The sequence below is a fragment of the Pongo abelii genome, chromosome 13 (genome assembly GCF_028885655.2).
Source record: "Pongo abelii isolate AG06213 chromosome 13, NHGRI_mPonAbe1-v2.0_pri, whole genome shotgun sequence".
NCBI lineage: Eukaryota > Metazoa > Chordata > Mammalia > Primates > Hominidae > Pongo > Pongo abelii.
In genome coordinates this window covers 32,511,034-32,526,947 of record NC_071998.2, presented here as the reverse complement: position 1 = coordinate 32,526,947, position 15,914 = coordinate 32,511,034, and the positions used below count along the sequence as shown (strand labels likewise).

The following is a 15,914-nucleotide window of genomic DNA, read 5'->3' as shown; positions in this document are numbered from 1 at the left end:
TATATTAATATTATCATTAATAATTATTTTGTTATTAAGTATGCTAGGCACTCCAAATATGTTTATGTTTGTTTAAACCTTACAAAAACCATTTAAGGTCAGTGCAATTGTTTCTTTTTATCAAATAGGACACTAATGCATTGAGAGTTCATAGATGTCCCACAAGCTCTCATAGTGAGAAAGTGGCTGATTCACGATTCAAATCTAAGTGACTTGGCTTCTGAATCTAAACTCTTAGCCACTACATTTCACTTGTTCTTCAGTTTTACTTTTGATAGGGTTGCCAACCTAGTAATTCAGAAAATGTGGTAGTATGTCTACAAAGCATTTAGTGAGATATGTTAGGAGATGTTTTATTTATTTATTTAAGACAGAGTCTTGCTCTGTCGCCCAGGCTGGAGTGCAGTGGTGGGATCTTGGCTCACTGCAAGCTCCGCCTCCTGGGTTCACACCATTCTCTTGCCTCAACCTCCCGAGTAGCTGGGACCACAGGTGCCTGCCACCACGCCTGGCCAATTTTTTGTATTTTTAGTAGAGACGTGGTTTCACCATGTTAGCCAGGATTGTCTCGACCTCCTGACCTCGTGATCCACCTGCCTCGGCCTCCCAAAGTGCTGGGATTATGGGCATGAGCCACCGCGCGTGGCTGAGATGTTTTTATCTCTTATTGAGATGGAAAAGTGTATCCTGAATACTCATTAAATCAGGTAGATTTGTTCCCAGTCTCAAGATTTAAGGATCCATTGCTAACCTGGAGGGAAATGTGTTGTTGGCCATAAGGCTGTTCTCAACAGTTAAGCATATTTATTAGTGACTGTGTTTATATCTGCAAAACACAATCATCAGACTTAAGATGAAACTGGAAAAGACAGCAAATGCTTTGAATGCCTGAACTAAAAATATCTTGATAAACTGCAGGAAAGAGCTGAATATCAACAGATGACATTAAATGAGAAAAAACCACAACAACAAAAAAAAATCCTGAACTTTCCTTAAATCTTCACATTATAGATGTGGAAGAAAAGCAACATCTGTGGGAATGCTTTAGAGACATCAGGTCTCTGTGAATCACCACTTGGCTGTGGCCATCACTAAAGATGATCCTTGCACAGGTGGTAGAGAGAAAATCAGTATCTGCAATGAAGAAAAATATAGCTCCATTCTATTCTGCTTTTGTCAAATCACAGTTTTTAATGTTTATTTGTAATTGTACTTTTGAAGGGCATTATAAACACCACAGACGTATTGTTAGGGAAAGGCAAACAGTTTGGTGCAGAATCCCATATTTTATGAGAATGCTCGAAGAAGGTACAGATATTTGGCTTGGAAAAAAAATTGTGTCTAAAATACTGTTTCGAAAAGAGCAATTAGAAAGTTATTCAGTTCTCTTAAGAGTAAAACTAGGGGAACAGAATGGAAGTCACAGGAAGATGCATTTTTGATCAACATGAGACAAAGTTTTAAAAAATCTAGACCTGCCGACTTAGAAATCAGTGAATCCCCAAGCACAAGATTTAGAGTTATCTTGCCATACAGTTGTAAAGAGAATTCAGGGATAAACCACAGTGTTGGATTATATGTTAATGAAGGTCCCTTTGGAATTGCAAAATGTTAGAGTTTTTTCCCTTGCCACAAGTTTGTTTGTTCCTGAAAATTGAGGTCAGGAAGAGACCTCTAGAGAGAAAGGATAAGTCCTAGTAAGTCTACAGTAGCTGGACACAGTGAACATCCTAGAACTGGAAGCCCACCTGGCCTCCTTGGGCAGCATAAGCCCTCGTCTGCTTAAAACCTTTAGATTCTATTCTTTCATCCTCTGTTCCTCTTCTCTGTCTCTCATACACTAAAACCTAGTTCACATTTTAAAGGTATCAAAAATGTGTGGTTGTGGATTTCTTTAACTTTTTTTTTTTTTTTGAGACAGGGTCTCACGCTGTCACCCGGGCTGGAGTGCAGTGGCATCATCGTGGGTCACTGTAGCCTCCGCCTCCTGGGTTCAAGTGATTCCCGTGCCTCAGATACCTGAGTTGCTGGGATTACAGGCGTGTGCCACCACTCTGGGCTGTTTTTTGTATTTTTAGTAGACACAGGTTTTCACCATGTTAGCCAGGCTGGTCTCAAACTCCTGGTGTCAAGTGATCCTCCCACCTCAGCCTCCCAAAGTGCTGGGATTATGGGCATAAGCCACTGTGCCCAGCTGATTTCTTTAACTTTTATGAAAACAACAAGGACTCTATTATTCATCTGTATATCTCTTGATATGCTCTGGCTGTGTCCGCACCCAAATCTTACTTTGAATTGTAATAACCCCCACCTGTAAAGGGCAGGACCAGGTGGAGATAATTGAATCATGGGGCCGTTTTCCCCCATACTGTTCTTGTGGTAGTGAACAAGTCTCATGAAATCTGATGGTTTTATAAATGGGAGTTCCCCCGCAGAAGCGTCTCTTGCCTGCTGCCATACAAGACGTGACTTTGCTCCTCATTCACCTTCAGCCATGATTGTGAGGTCTCCCCAGCCATGTGGAACTGTGAGTCAATTAAACCTCTTTCCTTTATAAATTACCATACCAGTCTCAGGTATGTTTTTATTAGCAGCGTGAGAACAGACTAATACATCCCTCTATTCCTTAAATAGCATTGTCCTGATGATACAAAAGTGCTTCAAGAACTTAGTGTGGTGTGGTATGATTTCCTCAATGGCTGTTACGGAGCCTTTTAACATGACTCTAAAGAGAGCATTCTTAATGCAGCATCTGCCAGATTTTGGAGAAGAGTTCTGAACTGCTTACATTATTACCTCAGAGTAGATCGGCACTCCCTTGCTCTGGCTTGGTTCTATCGGCTAACAGAATCTTATCTTCATTCTCTGAAAACTGGTAGAAGGATAGAGATGACAAAAGAAGGACTTCACCATCAGTTATGTGCCTACTGTTTGTTAAACACTGAGTTCCTCTTTTACGTTTACTATTGCATTTAGTCTTCATGCCAAATTTTGAAAGTAAGTATGAACACGTTGATCTTGCAGATAAGGAAACTGAAGTTCATCTCAGGGAGAAACTTACTCCCAAGCAGATTACTGGCCGGTGTTAGAGCTGAAGTCCCTAATTACACCCCTCTGACTTTCATCCCACTGAGGGGAGTGGAAATGCGAACAGACATGGAATGAGTGAGCTTTCAAAAGTCTAGCTCTTAATTGCTGCAAATCTACTCCCTGTAAAGATCTGCCATTTATAGGCACAAGAATACAAACAACCCCAAAATAATTAGCATCAGACCACAGGGAATCTGGGAAAGAAGGACAGTAGGAGGGGAAAGTAAGTCTCCAAGCTTCTCTCAGTTCTTTATGTTAAGAATTGTAACAATACAAGTTATCAAAGCTCCTGAAAGAATTGCATGGATTTTTATTTCAATTTTGCTATATTTTTAAGTTTCTCGTTACACATGAGAAGCACAAATCCTGTGAAACTGCAGAAAATACAGGCCAGGTTTTTTAACTTTGATCACTACAACCTTGAAATAGATTCTTATTTATGATATGATCTATTTTTTTGTGGACACTGGGCTAGAATGAAATTAGATCTGATTAGATCCTGGAAAAAAAAAAAACTAAACAAAAAAACACACACACATTGTTTTAATGATGGTGGATATGCAAGAAAATAATAAAGAATTTTGACATGACAGGGTTTTTTTTTTTAATTATTTGTAGCTCAAGTTACTGCTGTCTTGGGCATAGATAGTAGAAATACCTTTTTAAATGAAAGCATTTAAATGAAGTATGTCCTATGTTGTTGCATAAAATCCCATTTGACTTGATTCTGCTTCTTTCTGATGAACCACATATTTATTTGCTGCATCAGGTTCCTTTAGAAAAAGTTATAAGTTTATCAAACATGTGGGCAAATATCAGATAATTGTTATATTCTGTATAATACATAGTTTTAGTTTTATAGTCTACATACGTGTAATAATTGCTGCCTATAATTGCAGAAGTTCTGGGTAAGGGGGAGAACGACAAGAAATCAAACACTATGGCCACTGACCATGTTGGGCAATTAACTGAGATCCTTTCCTCTTGGATAAAAGGAGGGGCCTGGACCAGCTATTTTGTGGGTTCCTATCAGGTCTGACATTTCATATGACCTCATGTCTGCCGAAACAGTGGTTTTTGTGCAATTATCCAAGAGCTAAAATAAAAGGAAACTTCCAAACATAACTAGTGTTAAACTCCATCTCAGCTTTTCATTTCATGAATTAGAATATAGTATAGTTTCCTTACTTTATAAAGGCACTTTGGAAAATTTTATTTTCTGTAACAGTTCTTAAAACATTCCCTTCACATCTGAAGGGCTTAGTGAATATTTGTTGAACAAGTGAATGAATAACTGAAAGAATAATACGAATTCATTTTGTATTTTGAAATCATATTTGCCCCTAAACTACCTGTTTTTTTAGCTCATCCCTCTATCACTATCATTACTAAATTTTCTAATTTTGTTTTTATCTAATAATACTGTTTTATTAGATTTCCCTTGAATCAGGGTAATTTAGATAAACAAAGTTTCAGTGAGTGTTATTACATTTTTACTATGGTTCTAGATGTTGTTGGAATGAAGAGATGGGACAAAGAACTCATTTGCCCTCTGGGGACTTACAGTCTAGCCGGGTGAATAGAAGTGAAAAACAAACAAACAAAAACGCTTAACAAAGAGGGAGACCATAATAGAAATTAAATGGAGGAAGACCATGTGTACATTTGAAGGAACCAGAAAACTTTTCAGAAAAAACAAACAAACAAACAAAAAACAACTTTAAAGACAAGTCTTAAGGAGTGGGTGGAGTTTTGACGCAGACAAGTGGGAAAACAGTTCTAAGTTTTTCTACACTAACTTGATGCTGGATCCAATCTGGACTGAGTCTGGGATTTGTGATTCCTTCATAAGATTAAAAATAATAACAGGTATCTAAGTGTTTTTTGTGATCTTTAAAATGTTCAAAGCCATTGATGAGTTTCCTATTGAGTCCTCATATCCACCTTATATGTTAGGCAGAGTGGACATGGTTATCCCTATTTGTTAGATGAGGAAACTGGGCTCACCAGTTCTCAAGGTTGCGGAGACAGCAGGTGATTAGACAGAGAAAACCACCTCTTACCTTGGAAAATCAATGCTGTTGATACTGTAATAATTTACATCATATCGGCAATGGGAAACTATCAGTCTGAGACCAAGGCTCCATCTTCCTGGGAGTGGTGTTATCCATATTAAGTGTTTTAAGCAATACTGTTTAACCAAGAACTTCTTAATTATCATCAAACACTCTATGGTAACAGCACATGCTTATGACTAGAAACTCAATTATCTGAAAGAAAGGTGTATAAAAAGAGAGAATACTGAAATCTCAAATGAGCATTTGCCAGAAGAACATGGTGTGCATGGTGTGTGTCACGTAGCTATTTTGAAAAAAAAAACTTCATGTTCTATAGGTAAATCTCAATCATTTGAAAAACATTAAAGGCAGGGTGATGATGAAAATCTTATAGGACATTGAGGGCAGGCAAATGTGAATTCAAACTCAGGAGCTCTGAAGCATTTTCCCCAATAGAAAGCATCTTTTTTGTTGGCTCACTGCAATGATTTCTAGATTCCTAGGCTAAAATTTATATGCCCAAAAATATATTGAAAATTTAAGGAAAATAGAGGAAACAAAATAGAGGAAGCATATTTGAGAGAAAATCAAGATCAAGTAGCAGAGTTTAATGTCAGGATCATTTCTGCCAATTATCCTTGGTTTTAAACAACTATTGTAGATGCTAATTTTGTTTCAACTTTGGAGAGTAGTTAAAAGGAGGAAGGAATGAAAATTTCTCCTCTTATTTTTGGCTTATACAATCTTACTGATCTGAACTGAACAAAGAATTAAAGAGCATTTATGCAAAAATACTAGATGTTGAGACAACCCTTACCATGCTTTTGAAAATTGCATACATTGCATTTGCAATAATCCAGATGTAAGGATTTCCAATGACCTTGATATTCCTGATACAAAACGGGATTCTAAGCATGTCCAAATATCACCAGAAAAACTCTCAACCCTCACACCGCAATCATGAATGCCTCATCTATCTTTCCTTATAGAAATTATATTTTGACTTCTTGAAGCCATTTTAAGCCTTTGTTCTTTTTCTGTCTGGGAAATAACAGACAGTATGACCCCGGCTGTCATCTTGTTTTTCAACTGCTGGTGTGATTCTGCTCAATAAGTAGCAACCAATGGTGACTACTGCAATTTGAATTACAAAAGGGAGGGTGGAATGATGTGCAGACAAAGCTCAGATGTGGGTTTGTTGATATTTGTAGCAGGAGGTTAATTAGCATTAGCAGAAGTATCAGCAGTTGCTTGGACTTACTCATAAGGTACGGTTTGCTCTCAGCAGTATAGTACAGAGGAAAACAAGTCAAAATAGTTTTTGTTCCTCTTACAGAAAACCATTTACAAAAACAAACATAAAGTAATTGGATTCTTTTTTGTTTGCTTTCAGTTTCTCCTTTCCAGCTAAGTGTTTGATTTAGCTGCTTCTCTTGCTCCTTCCAAGTCTTACATGGTTTGAACAGTAATAGTTGTACTTTCTTTTTCTCTTTTTCATTAGCTCCTTCCCTACCCCTCTCCCATCCTTTGGTTCTTGTTGTTTTCCCTTGAGGCAAAAACTTTATGTTTAGATGATTTTTTTTAATTTTTAGTTACTGATGGGTGCATTTTTATGGGTGCTTTATAAGTTTGGGATTATATGGATCCAAGGCACACAACCATTCCTCTGATTGCTCTTTTTCCATCTAAATTGTTTGAAGCCACTGCCTCCCTCTAATCTTTGCAATGAACAGAGTAACTATTGTAGCTAATGTTTAAGCCTTGAACAAAGCCCAGAGAAGGCTTATACTGGTTTGACTTTGTTCGTAGTTTCCTTCATTTGCTGTCTAATAAGCAAGAAAACATGGATTATTCTTTTAAAATGGCATTTAAAAAATCTGTATGCAAGAGAATTTAGTGTCACTTGAAAAACTATTCCAGATATTCTCAAAATAAATGTCCAGTGTTTAGTAACAATAGGGTTATTTAATAAATAGATGATCTTATAGTATTAATATATTTTTGAAGTTTCATAAAAAATTTACTGTCATAATCTATTGCAGATGTTAATTAGTAATGAAAGATCAATAAATAATAGCCATAATGTAAATTAAAATATCTCCTTCTGTGGAAGACTACAGTTATTAGATTTTTAATGAGGATTTTTTAAATAATTCCTTCATTCTTTCCTTTTGTGAAGGAAACCAAAAATGAGTGAAAAAAAAATTAAGGAACTATGCTGTTTTTTAGAAACCTGTGACCACAAATCAAAGTGCTTAAATTATTTTAGGAAAATTAACCTCACAGTGATAAAGGATATGGTGCTGGGTGTTCCACCATTGTTTTGTGTAGAAATGTGAAAGAAAGGAAACAGTAACGTCATTTCCACTTAGACTTGCCAAATCAAGACCATATATGTGTGTGTATATGTATATACATTTAGCTGTAGCTTATTTATACAAATAATAGCATACAAGAGTCATAGGTATATGAATATTACTAGGTATTTTGGTTCCTTCAATAGACAAGTTGTAAATCCTTCAATAAATAATTTATCCAACTCTGTTGTACAGAGGAAGATGCAGCAGTCCACATAGGCTAAGTGATGAACCCAAGTTGAATTAGCAACTTGGGGACTGGGCTGGGGCTGAAATCTAAATCCTTGACCCTTTATTTAGCGGCCTTTCCTTAAATCTACAATGCCATATAGGCATTATCTTGGAAATCAGGATAAAGACATCTTTGGTTTTAATTTTATTTATCTTCTATCTTTTGTCTGTTAAAATTCATAGGAAATGTAGCCTATAATTTATGGGCTGAAGAATTGGAAATGTGTTAAAAGTGAAGCGATTTTAGGATTCTATTCAAGTTTATGTATGCTCAAATTTTATTTCACATTTCAAAAGAATATTTATATATTGAATTCCCATGATTGATGAAAGAAAGTAAAGGAAGGAGAAGCTTTATTTATAACTATCCTCTGGTGTAGTGAGAGGATGGCTGCTGCAATGTCTTCAGATGCTGATAGCTGAGGATCAAACTATTTAAGCAACATGAAGATTAGGTGTAGATATATGGATAAGAACTATAAATCCACATTTTCCCTGTGTGGTCAGTGGAAAGCAGGCAATTTTTTTGTTTTTGTTTTTATTTGTTTTTCATTAATGGTCTGAGTGCCTTATTGTGTCTAAGTAATAAAAATACATAAATAAAAATTTTAATTGCCACAGTAGACTTTGGTGAAGGTCTAACTTAAAATAGGTTTTAGGCTGCTTGATACTTGAACATTGAGCTACCACATGAAATAAAAGGAAATTCTAGGCTTGAGAGGCAATTAACGTCAGAGAGAGAGAGAGTGTTAGGGAGAATATTCTTATATCATGAGAAAATATATGAAGACCAAGCAAGATAGAGGAAGGAATCAAAGACAAAGTAATAAATGCAAGAGCTTAGAAATGGATTGATACAAATAAGGAATCAGGCTTTAAAGGGTATGGTGATTTTCAGTAATAATAAAAAATAATTAATATTTTTGAGCACTTACATTATGCTAGTATTATAAGGTTTTTACCTAAACTATCTTAGTTAATTCTTATAACACTTTGTATGTGTGTTGAACAATATTTATAATTATTTTCTAGAGGAGGAAAATTAAGTAATAGCAAAATATTTTCCCCAAGGACACTCAACTAGAAAATAGTTGGAAGACTCTGTATTTGAACTCAGGAATGTCTAAATCAAGAATTGGAAGCTCTGAGCCATTCTATTATACTGTCTCCAGTGATCAATTATTTCCAATCCTTGCTGGTATCCAAGACCAGTAGGTGTACGATTTGTAGGTAATTTGAGTTGGCATAATGAACCAAGGGCCTGGCAACAAACAAACAGAGCAAGAAATAAATTATAATTCTTCTGTAGTTGTACCATTTTAACATATTTGTTATGCAGGAAACCTTAAATTATTTTAAAAGACAAGCATCTTCTTCAAATTATCTGGAATGTCTAGCAAGTTGATGCTAGGAAATATGCTATTTTCCCATTCTTTTTCGTATATTCTTTCTCATCATAATGCCATCCTCAAAATACTTAGCACATGGTAAATGAGGGAAAAATCTATATGAAAAAATGTGGCAAGAATATTGAGGAAGTGATTAAGAACAGATGGATGTTTTGCAAGCACAAAAGAATTCTAAAATAAATGAGGGCTCACAAGAGGTTTGTAGGAATCAGTTAACATCCTATTCAGATATTGAGATACATGTGCAAAAGTCACATCCAGGTCTCGCTTCATTTATGAGCCACTAGCGATAATAATACAGAATAAGTCTTTTTGCAGAATGGCCAAACTTAACTATTTCTTTGTAATCTCCATGTTACAATATTTTTTAGATGCAATTCACCCCTGATTTCCCATCCCAACCTTATCATTTCCCAGTCTTATCAACTTCTGGCTAATGAGGCTCACAAGCCAACAGAGAAAGTATGCCTTTACAACTATACTAGATAAGCAAGCACTTTACAAATGCCAAGACACAAGATTTATAGTAACATGTAATCTTAGACGTGGTGTCACCACAGACCCTTCTACTCCCTCCTGCTTCCTATTTATCTCTAATCGAAAACACTTGGGCTCACAGTGTAGCATCCATCAGATGTAAGTGAAAAAACTGGGAGAGAACAGTGAACCTCACTGAGACTAGAAGATCTCAGGTGTGTTTAGTATAGGAAAGCAGGAAGTGCATGAGTGACTACAATCCCTGAGCAACACAACTAGAAAGGACATATGGATACAGGTTCAGATTTTTAAAATATATTTACCCTATCCACTAGCAAAATGTGACCAAGTGAATACAAATACACCTACAGTATTTTCTCCAAAACTGCCCTCAGTGAGAAAAGGGATCTTGCACTAATGGCATCTCCTTTCAATGAGTAGAGGCAGGAACATGGAGAAAGCTAGAGAAGGGCTCTCCCTTTCGAAAGAACCAATAGCAAAAAGACTAGTTCTCAGTTCTGTTTGCTCCAGGATGTGGAGTAAAAATAATTTATCGATAGTTTCCCAGAAGGACAAGAACATTTAGATTTGGAAGGTAGCATCTAGGATACCAATAAAAATATCTAACTATTAAACAGTTACCTGGTGTTAGGTATTACATTATGACCTCCACATATGGTATTTTATTTAGTCTTCACAGCAATGTCTGAGAACAAATTATACATATGTAACAGATATAAAAAACTAAAAAAAAGATGTTAAAGAGTTTGCTCAAGGGTGAAAACAGAATGCAGAATTCAACCATATTATTTTATGAATTTTTACTGACAAAATATAAAAATTTACTATATGAAGTTAGTATGATATTTGATATTATCTGTTAGGAAAAAAGCAGCATTTAGGATACATAAGCAAATATAACTGATTTCAAAATATTGTCCCTTCTGCCATGCAATCTTTGCAGGAGTTGCTAATTCAGAGGTAATGAGCTCTTTTCTCTCATACATTGCAAGGAATTTACCTTTGCATGCACATGAGCAGATGATAATCATCTGTGGAACAAGATGCAGCATGGGGAAGAAGCTGGTGAGGGCAAGACTACCAAGATTTTACAATATGTTATAAACAGGCTCTCTGTGTAGGGGCCAGTATGTCACTGGTCTTTTGCTAGCTGATAAAAATCAGTGCACCAGCCAGGCGCAGTGGCTCACAGCTGTATTCTCAGCACTTTGTGAGGCCAAGGTGGGAGGGTTGCTTGAGCCCAGGAGTTCCAGACCAGCTTAGGCAACATGGCGAAACCCCATCTCTACAAAAGTGCAAAAATTAGCCAGGCATCGTGGCATGTGCCTGTCCCAGCTAATCAGGAGGCGCAGAAGGATCACTTGAGACTTGGAAGTGGAAGTTACAATGAGCCGAGATCACACCACTGCACTCCAGCTTGGGTGGCAAGCCAGACTGTCAAAAATATATAAAAATAAAAATAAAAAACAGAGAAAAAGAAATCAGAGTGCTCATACTTTGAAGCATTCATTTTGCAGGTGTTAATAGGTAGATGTTAATCCACTAAGTAAGAAGTTAATAGGTAATATTTTTCCTTTCTGTCTTTCTAAGAAGGCTTGCATAAATGAAAATACACTCAGCAGCCATTTTCTTTTGCCTCCTATAATAAATCTCAAAATACTATTACCTTCAAATATTTAGCCTTGGTTTCATTAATTTCTTTTGGTAGGCATATTGTTTTACCACATGACGTTTGATTACAAATTGTTTTGAATCCAGAGTTTGCTTTGTAGTTCCCCTACCAGGAATTTCTTCAGCATAAGTTTTAACAAATAAAACCTATTTTCTAAAATTTTATTTCAAAGAGAAATATAAGTAAAAAGATATCTGGATTCTGAGTACTCAGTTTTGACATAAAGACAATAGACTTATTCAGCCAACAATGGTTGGACTTTATATTAGGTTGGTGCAAAAGTAATTGTGGTTTTGCCAATGCATTTTTTTTAATTTTTATTATTTTATTTTATTTTATTTTATTTTAGTTTTAGAGGCAGAGTCTCGCTCTGTTGTCCAGGCTGGAGGGCAGTGGCCGGATCTTGGCTCACTGCAAGCTCCTCCTTCCGGGTTCACGCCATTCTCCTGCCTCAGCCTCCCGAGTAGCTGGGACTACAGGCTCCCGGCTAATTTTTGTTTTGTTTTGTTTTGTTTTGTTTTGTTGTATTTTTAGTACAGACGGGGTTTCACCGTGTTAGCCAGGATGGTCTCGACCTCCTGACCTCGTGATCCGCCTGCCTCGGCCTCCCAAAGTGCTGGGATTACAGGCATGAGCCACTGCGCCCGGTCTTGCCAATACATTTAATGGCAAAACCCACAATTACTTTTGTACCAACCTAATATATTCTGCAGTGTCTTAGGAACTGTGAAATGTGCCAAGAAATTTGTGGCTTATCTCCTTCCTAGAGGGACCATCCGATACTCCTTTACTCCCCTGTTTGCCCGTGTTGCAATGGTTTTGAGGGCTTGATAAATATCTATTCATCCAATCAGCAAGTATATAGAAGTTTACAGTATTTTCTCTTATGTACTTGGTATGGGCTAGGACCAAGATATTCAATCTTGAATTGGACATGGTAGTAGAGAGGAGCAGATAAATAGCTGACTTTCGAAGTCATAAAATGAAAGTGATTCCCTGAGCAGCTGTGACCTGAATTTGAATCTTTGGTCTACTACGTGTAAGCTGTATGACCTTGAAAATAATGTGATTTCTGTAAATCCCAGACCCGAATTGGTAGCATGAGATCGCAAATTTCTTCTTCACTAGCTTGTTATGAGGATTAAATGACCATGTATGTACAATACTACAACCTGGAAATTGTTTAATAAATAGTAGTTGTTTCCTCATCCTTTTTTCAGCCACACATAAAGGTAGACCTAAAAAAAAAAAAAAAAAACAAATTCAGAAAGGATATGTTGATTATGGAGGTAGAAGGTGAATAAGACCTTTGGGGAAATGTGCCCTGTGCTGCAATAATCTCACTTATGAGACTAAGAGAAGTTCTCTTAAACAGATCTGGTTTTTTCTCTTTCTCTATCTCAACTCTTTAATCTTTGTTAAGCCATACCCACCAGGGTACATAAAACCAGAAAATATTCCATTAAGCCCCTGATGGTTTCAGCTTATTTTTCGCCAGAGCACAATCCAATATATCTTTTCTTGAGATCCTTTACTCTTTCATTGAACTGATAGACTTTGGTTTTGAAGATAGATTAATAATTCCACTTATTATGCTATAACTATGTTCCCAAGAATTTATCCTTGGTCTTCAAAGAAACATTCTGAAATAGGTCCTATAATTATATTTATTTTATACAAGTGGAAAGGGAGAATAATAGAGGAGAAATAGTTTGTTCAAAGTCACATGTCTACTATGGAGAAATGAACCAAGGTTTGTATGGCTGCAGTGGCTGCTGTTTTGAAATTGAAAATAACAATAATAGTTATTCAACATTCTAGTTATTCAGCATTCTAAGCAAATTCACCAAGAAATAAAGGACAGGGGCCCTTGCTTCTTCACTTCAAAAGCTCTTGAAATGATTTCATGTAGCTGTTACTCTCTGAAATTGGCTTATCCTCTGGGAATAATTATGCAATAATCACTTATAAATGGCTGCAGGGAAATGCTGAAGCTGGACTCTGTAGGTCTTGCGCTGCTAAAGAAAATAATTGCAAATATTACCATGGTTAAGACAGCTGTTTATTTCTGTAGAATGCATGAGAATATATGGAACAAATAAAGACTAATTTATCTGTGTAAAAACATATATATACATTTGATTCAAAATTGATATCTGGGGAAAAGTTGTATCTTTTTTTTTTTGCCCTGATGGAAAGATAATGCTGCCTAAAAATAATACACTACGTAAATGTCATCAGATTCAATCATATCTTTACCATGTTCAGCAGTTTTTAATGCCCAAATGGGTATTGTAGATATAACAAAAAGTAAACTCAGTTTTTCGTACTATACTCTCACAACAAAAACACTTCTGTGACCAAATGTATGTGGGGGGTTTCCCCACATACCGAGTAAGCAAGCAATTCTGCAGATGATTCTGCAGGAGATCCTGTAGTGAACACCAGCTAGATGTTCTCTATTTCAATTCAGTTTTCACATTATCTACCTGAAGACAGTATCAGATCCCACAGACTGAGGGCTCAGTCCCACAGGACTGCTCTGCACTTCCAGTGCCAATCACAAGTCCCAGGTTGTTTTACCTGTGGTTCTGACCAACTGGCTATAAATTCGGGTTCCCATGACCCCCTTCCTGTGTTGCATTAATTTGCTAGAGAGGCTCAAAAAACTCAGGGGAACACGTACTTACATTTACCAGTTTAGTATAAAGGATATTACAAAGGATAAAGATGAACAGCCAGATGGAAGAGACACATAAGGCAAAGCGTGGGAGAAGGGAGCACCAAGATTCCATACCCTCTCAGCACACACTACCCTCCAGCAACCTCCACTTGTTTAGCTATCTCTTTCGGGTTTTCATGGAAGCCTTATTATGTAGTCATGATTGATTAAGTCATTGGCCATTGGTGACCAACTTAACTTTTAGCCTTTACCTTCCTCCAGAGGTAGGAGGGGAGGGGTTAAAAGTCCCAACCCTCTAACCAAGCCTTGGTCTTTCTGGTAACCAGCCTCCATCCTGAAGCTACCTAGGGGCTGCTAGTCACTAGTCATCTCATTAACATATAACAGATACTCTCCATTCTAGTTGCTCCAAGGATTTTAGGAGCTATATGTCAGGACATTGGGATAAAGACCAAATATGTATGTCACAATATCACAGTTATATTTTAACAAACACCACTTGTAAGTAGTATTTTTAGTGAAAATGAATGCAATATTTCCATATTATTGAAAGGAGTATTTGTTCTTCCTCTTTACTAAAACTAAGCTACAGTTTCAATGAGAAAAAAATAAAGTAGTGGTGTCAATCATGAAATTGAGTAGATAAGATTAATGCATTCTTGTATCCTGAGTATAAACAAAACAAATAGTTCCACCATGGCTCAATTCCTCAGTTTTCTAAATTTTATCACAACTGCTAACTTCAGACTATGTTATTCTTTCCCATGGACTACCTGCCTTCATCCCCAAATTTTTATTGAAACTAACTTACATTGTGCATGGTATTTTTTTTTTTTTTTTTTGAGACAGAGTTTTGCTCTGTTTCCCAGGCTGGAGTCCAGTTGCATGATCTCGGCTCACTGCAACCTCTGTCTCCCACATTCAAGCAATTCTCCTGCCTCGGCCTCCTGAGTAGTTGGGACTACAGGCGCATGCCGCCACGCCTGGCTACTTTTTTTTGTATTTTAGTAGAGACGAGATTTCGCCATGTTGCCCAGGATGGTCACGAACTCCTGAGCTCAGGCAATTCACATGCCTCGGCCTCCCAAAGTGCTGGAATTACAGGCATGAGACACCGTGCCCAGCCTGTGCATGGCATTTATCACTATTTGCAGTTCTACATTTCTATTGCATTACCTATTTACCTATTATGTTGACACCTTAAACTACAATCTCTATCAATTTGTTTGTTTATCTATCCCAGATTCCAAAAAGTTATAAATAGGTAGTAAGTTTTTGAAATATATTTATTATATTCCACTCCTTTGCACATCACTCATTCTCATCCCATTCCTTTCTCAGTGCTGGTCTTGAACATTTTTCCTACTCCTACATGAATTAATATATCTAAACCTTGTTTCATACTGAATCTAGTACATAGAGTATTACTGGTTGTTATGATCTTAATGTGTCCCCCAAATTTCATGTGTTGGAAACTTCATCACCCAATTCATGTGTTGATAGTATTTGGAGGTGGGGTCTTTAAGAGGTAATTAGGATTATATAAAGTAATCAGAATGGGATTTCCATCATGGGACTGATGGCTTTATAAGAAGAGAAAGACCTGAGCTGATGTACTCTAGCACTCTGGCCATGTGATGGTATCTGACATGTTATGACACAGCAAGAAGGCCCTAACCAGATGAGGGTCCTGAACTTGGACTTTCCTGCCTCTAGAACTGTAAGAAATAAATTTATGTTATGTATAAATTGCCCAGTCTCAGGTATTCTGTTACAGCAACAGAAAACAGACTAAGACAATGGTGGGTCTAATAATTAATTATTTTGTCTCCTTCATTTATTTGCTGATTATTCAAATTGTATATGTGTCACATATGCACAAATATGAGTTTTCTGTACCAAGTCCATCATTTAGTC

General features: G+C 36.7%; 1 long non-coding RNA gene across 2 annotated transcripts in view; it reads right to left on the bottom strand.

Annotated features, from left to right (window-relative positions):
- Nucleotides 1-15,914, bottom strand: part of LOC129047817 (uncharacterized) — a 1,037,663-nt gene that overhangs the window by 127,157 nt on the left and 894,592 nt on the right. The window contains exon 5 of one of the 2 annotated variants that reach the window (XR_008509585.2): nt 5,249-12,552. The exons of the other annotated variant lie outside the window; for it this stretch is intronic. This is a non-coding gene — a long non-coding RNA (uncharacterized LOC129047817). Of the gene's footprint in view, nt 1-5,248; nt 12,553-15,914 lie in introns of those variants that run through there. 2 annotated transcript variants of the gene reach the window in all.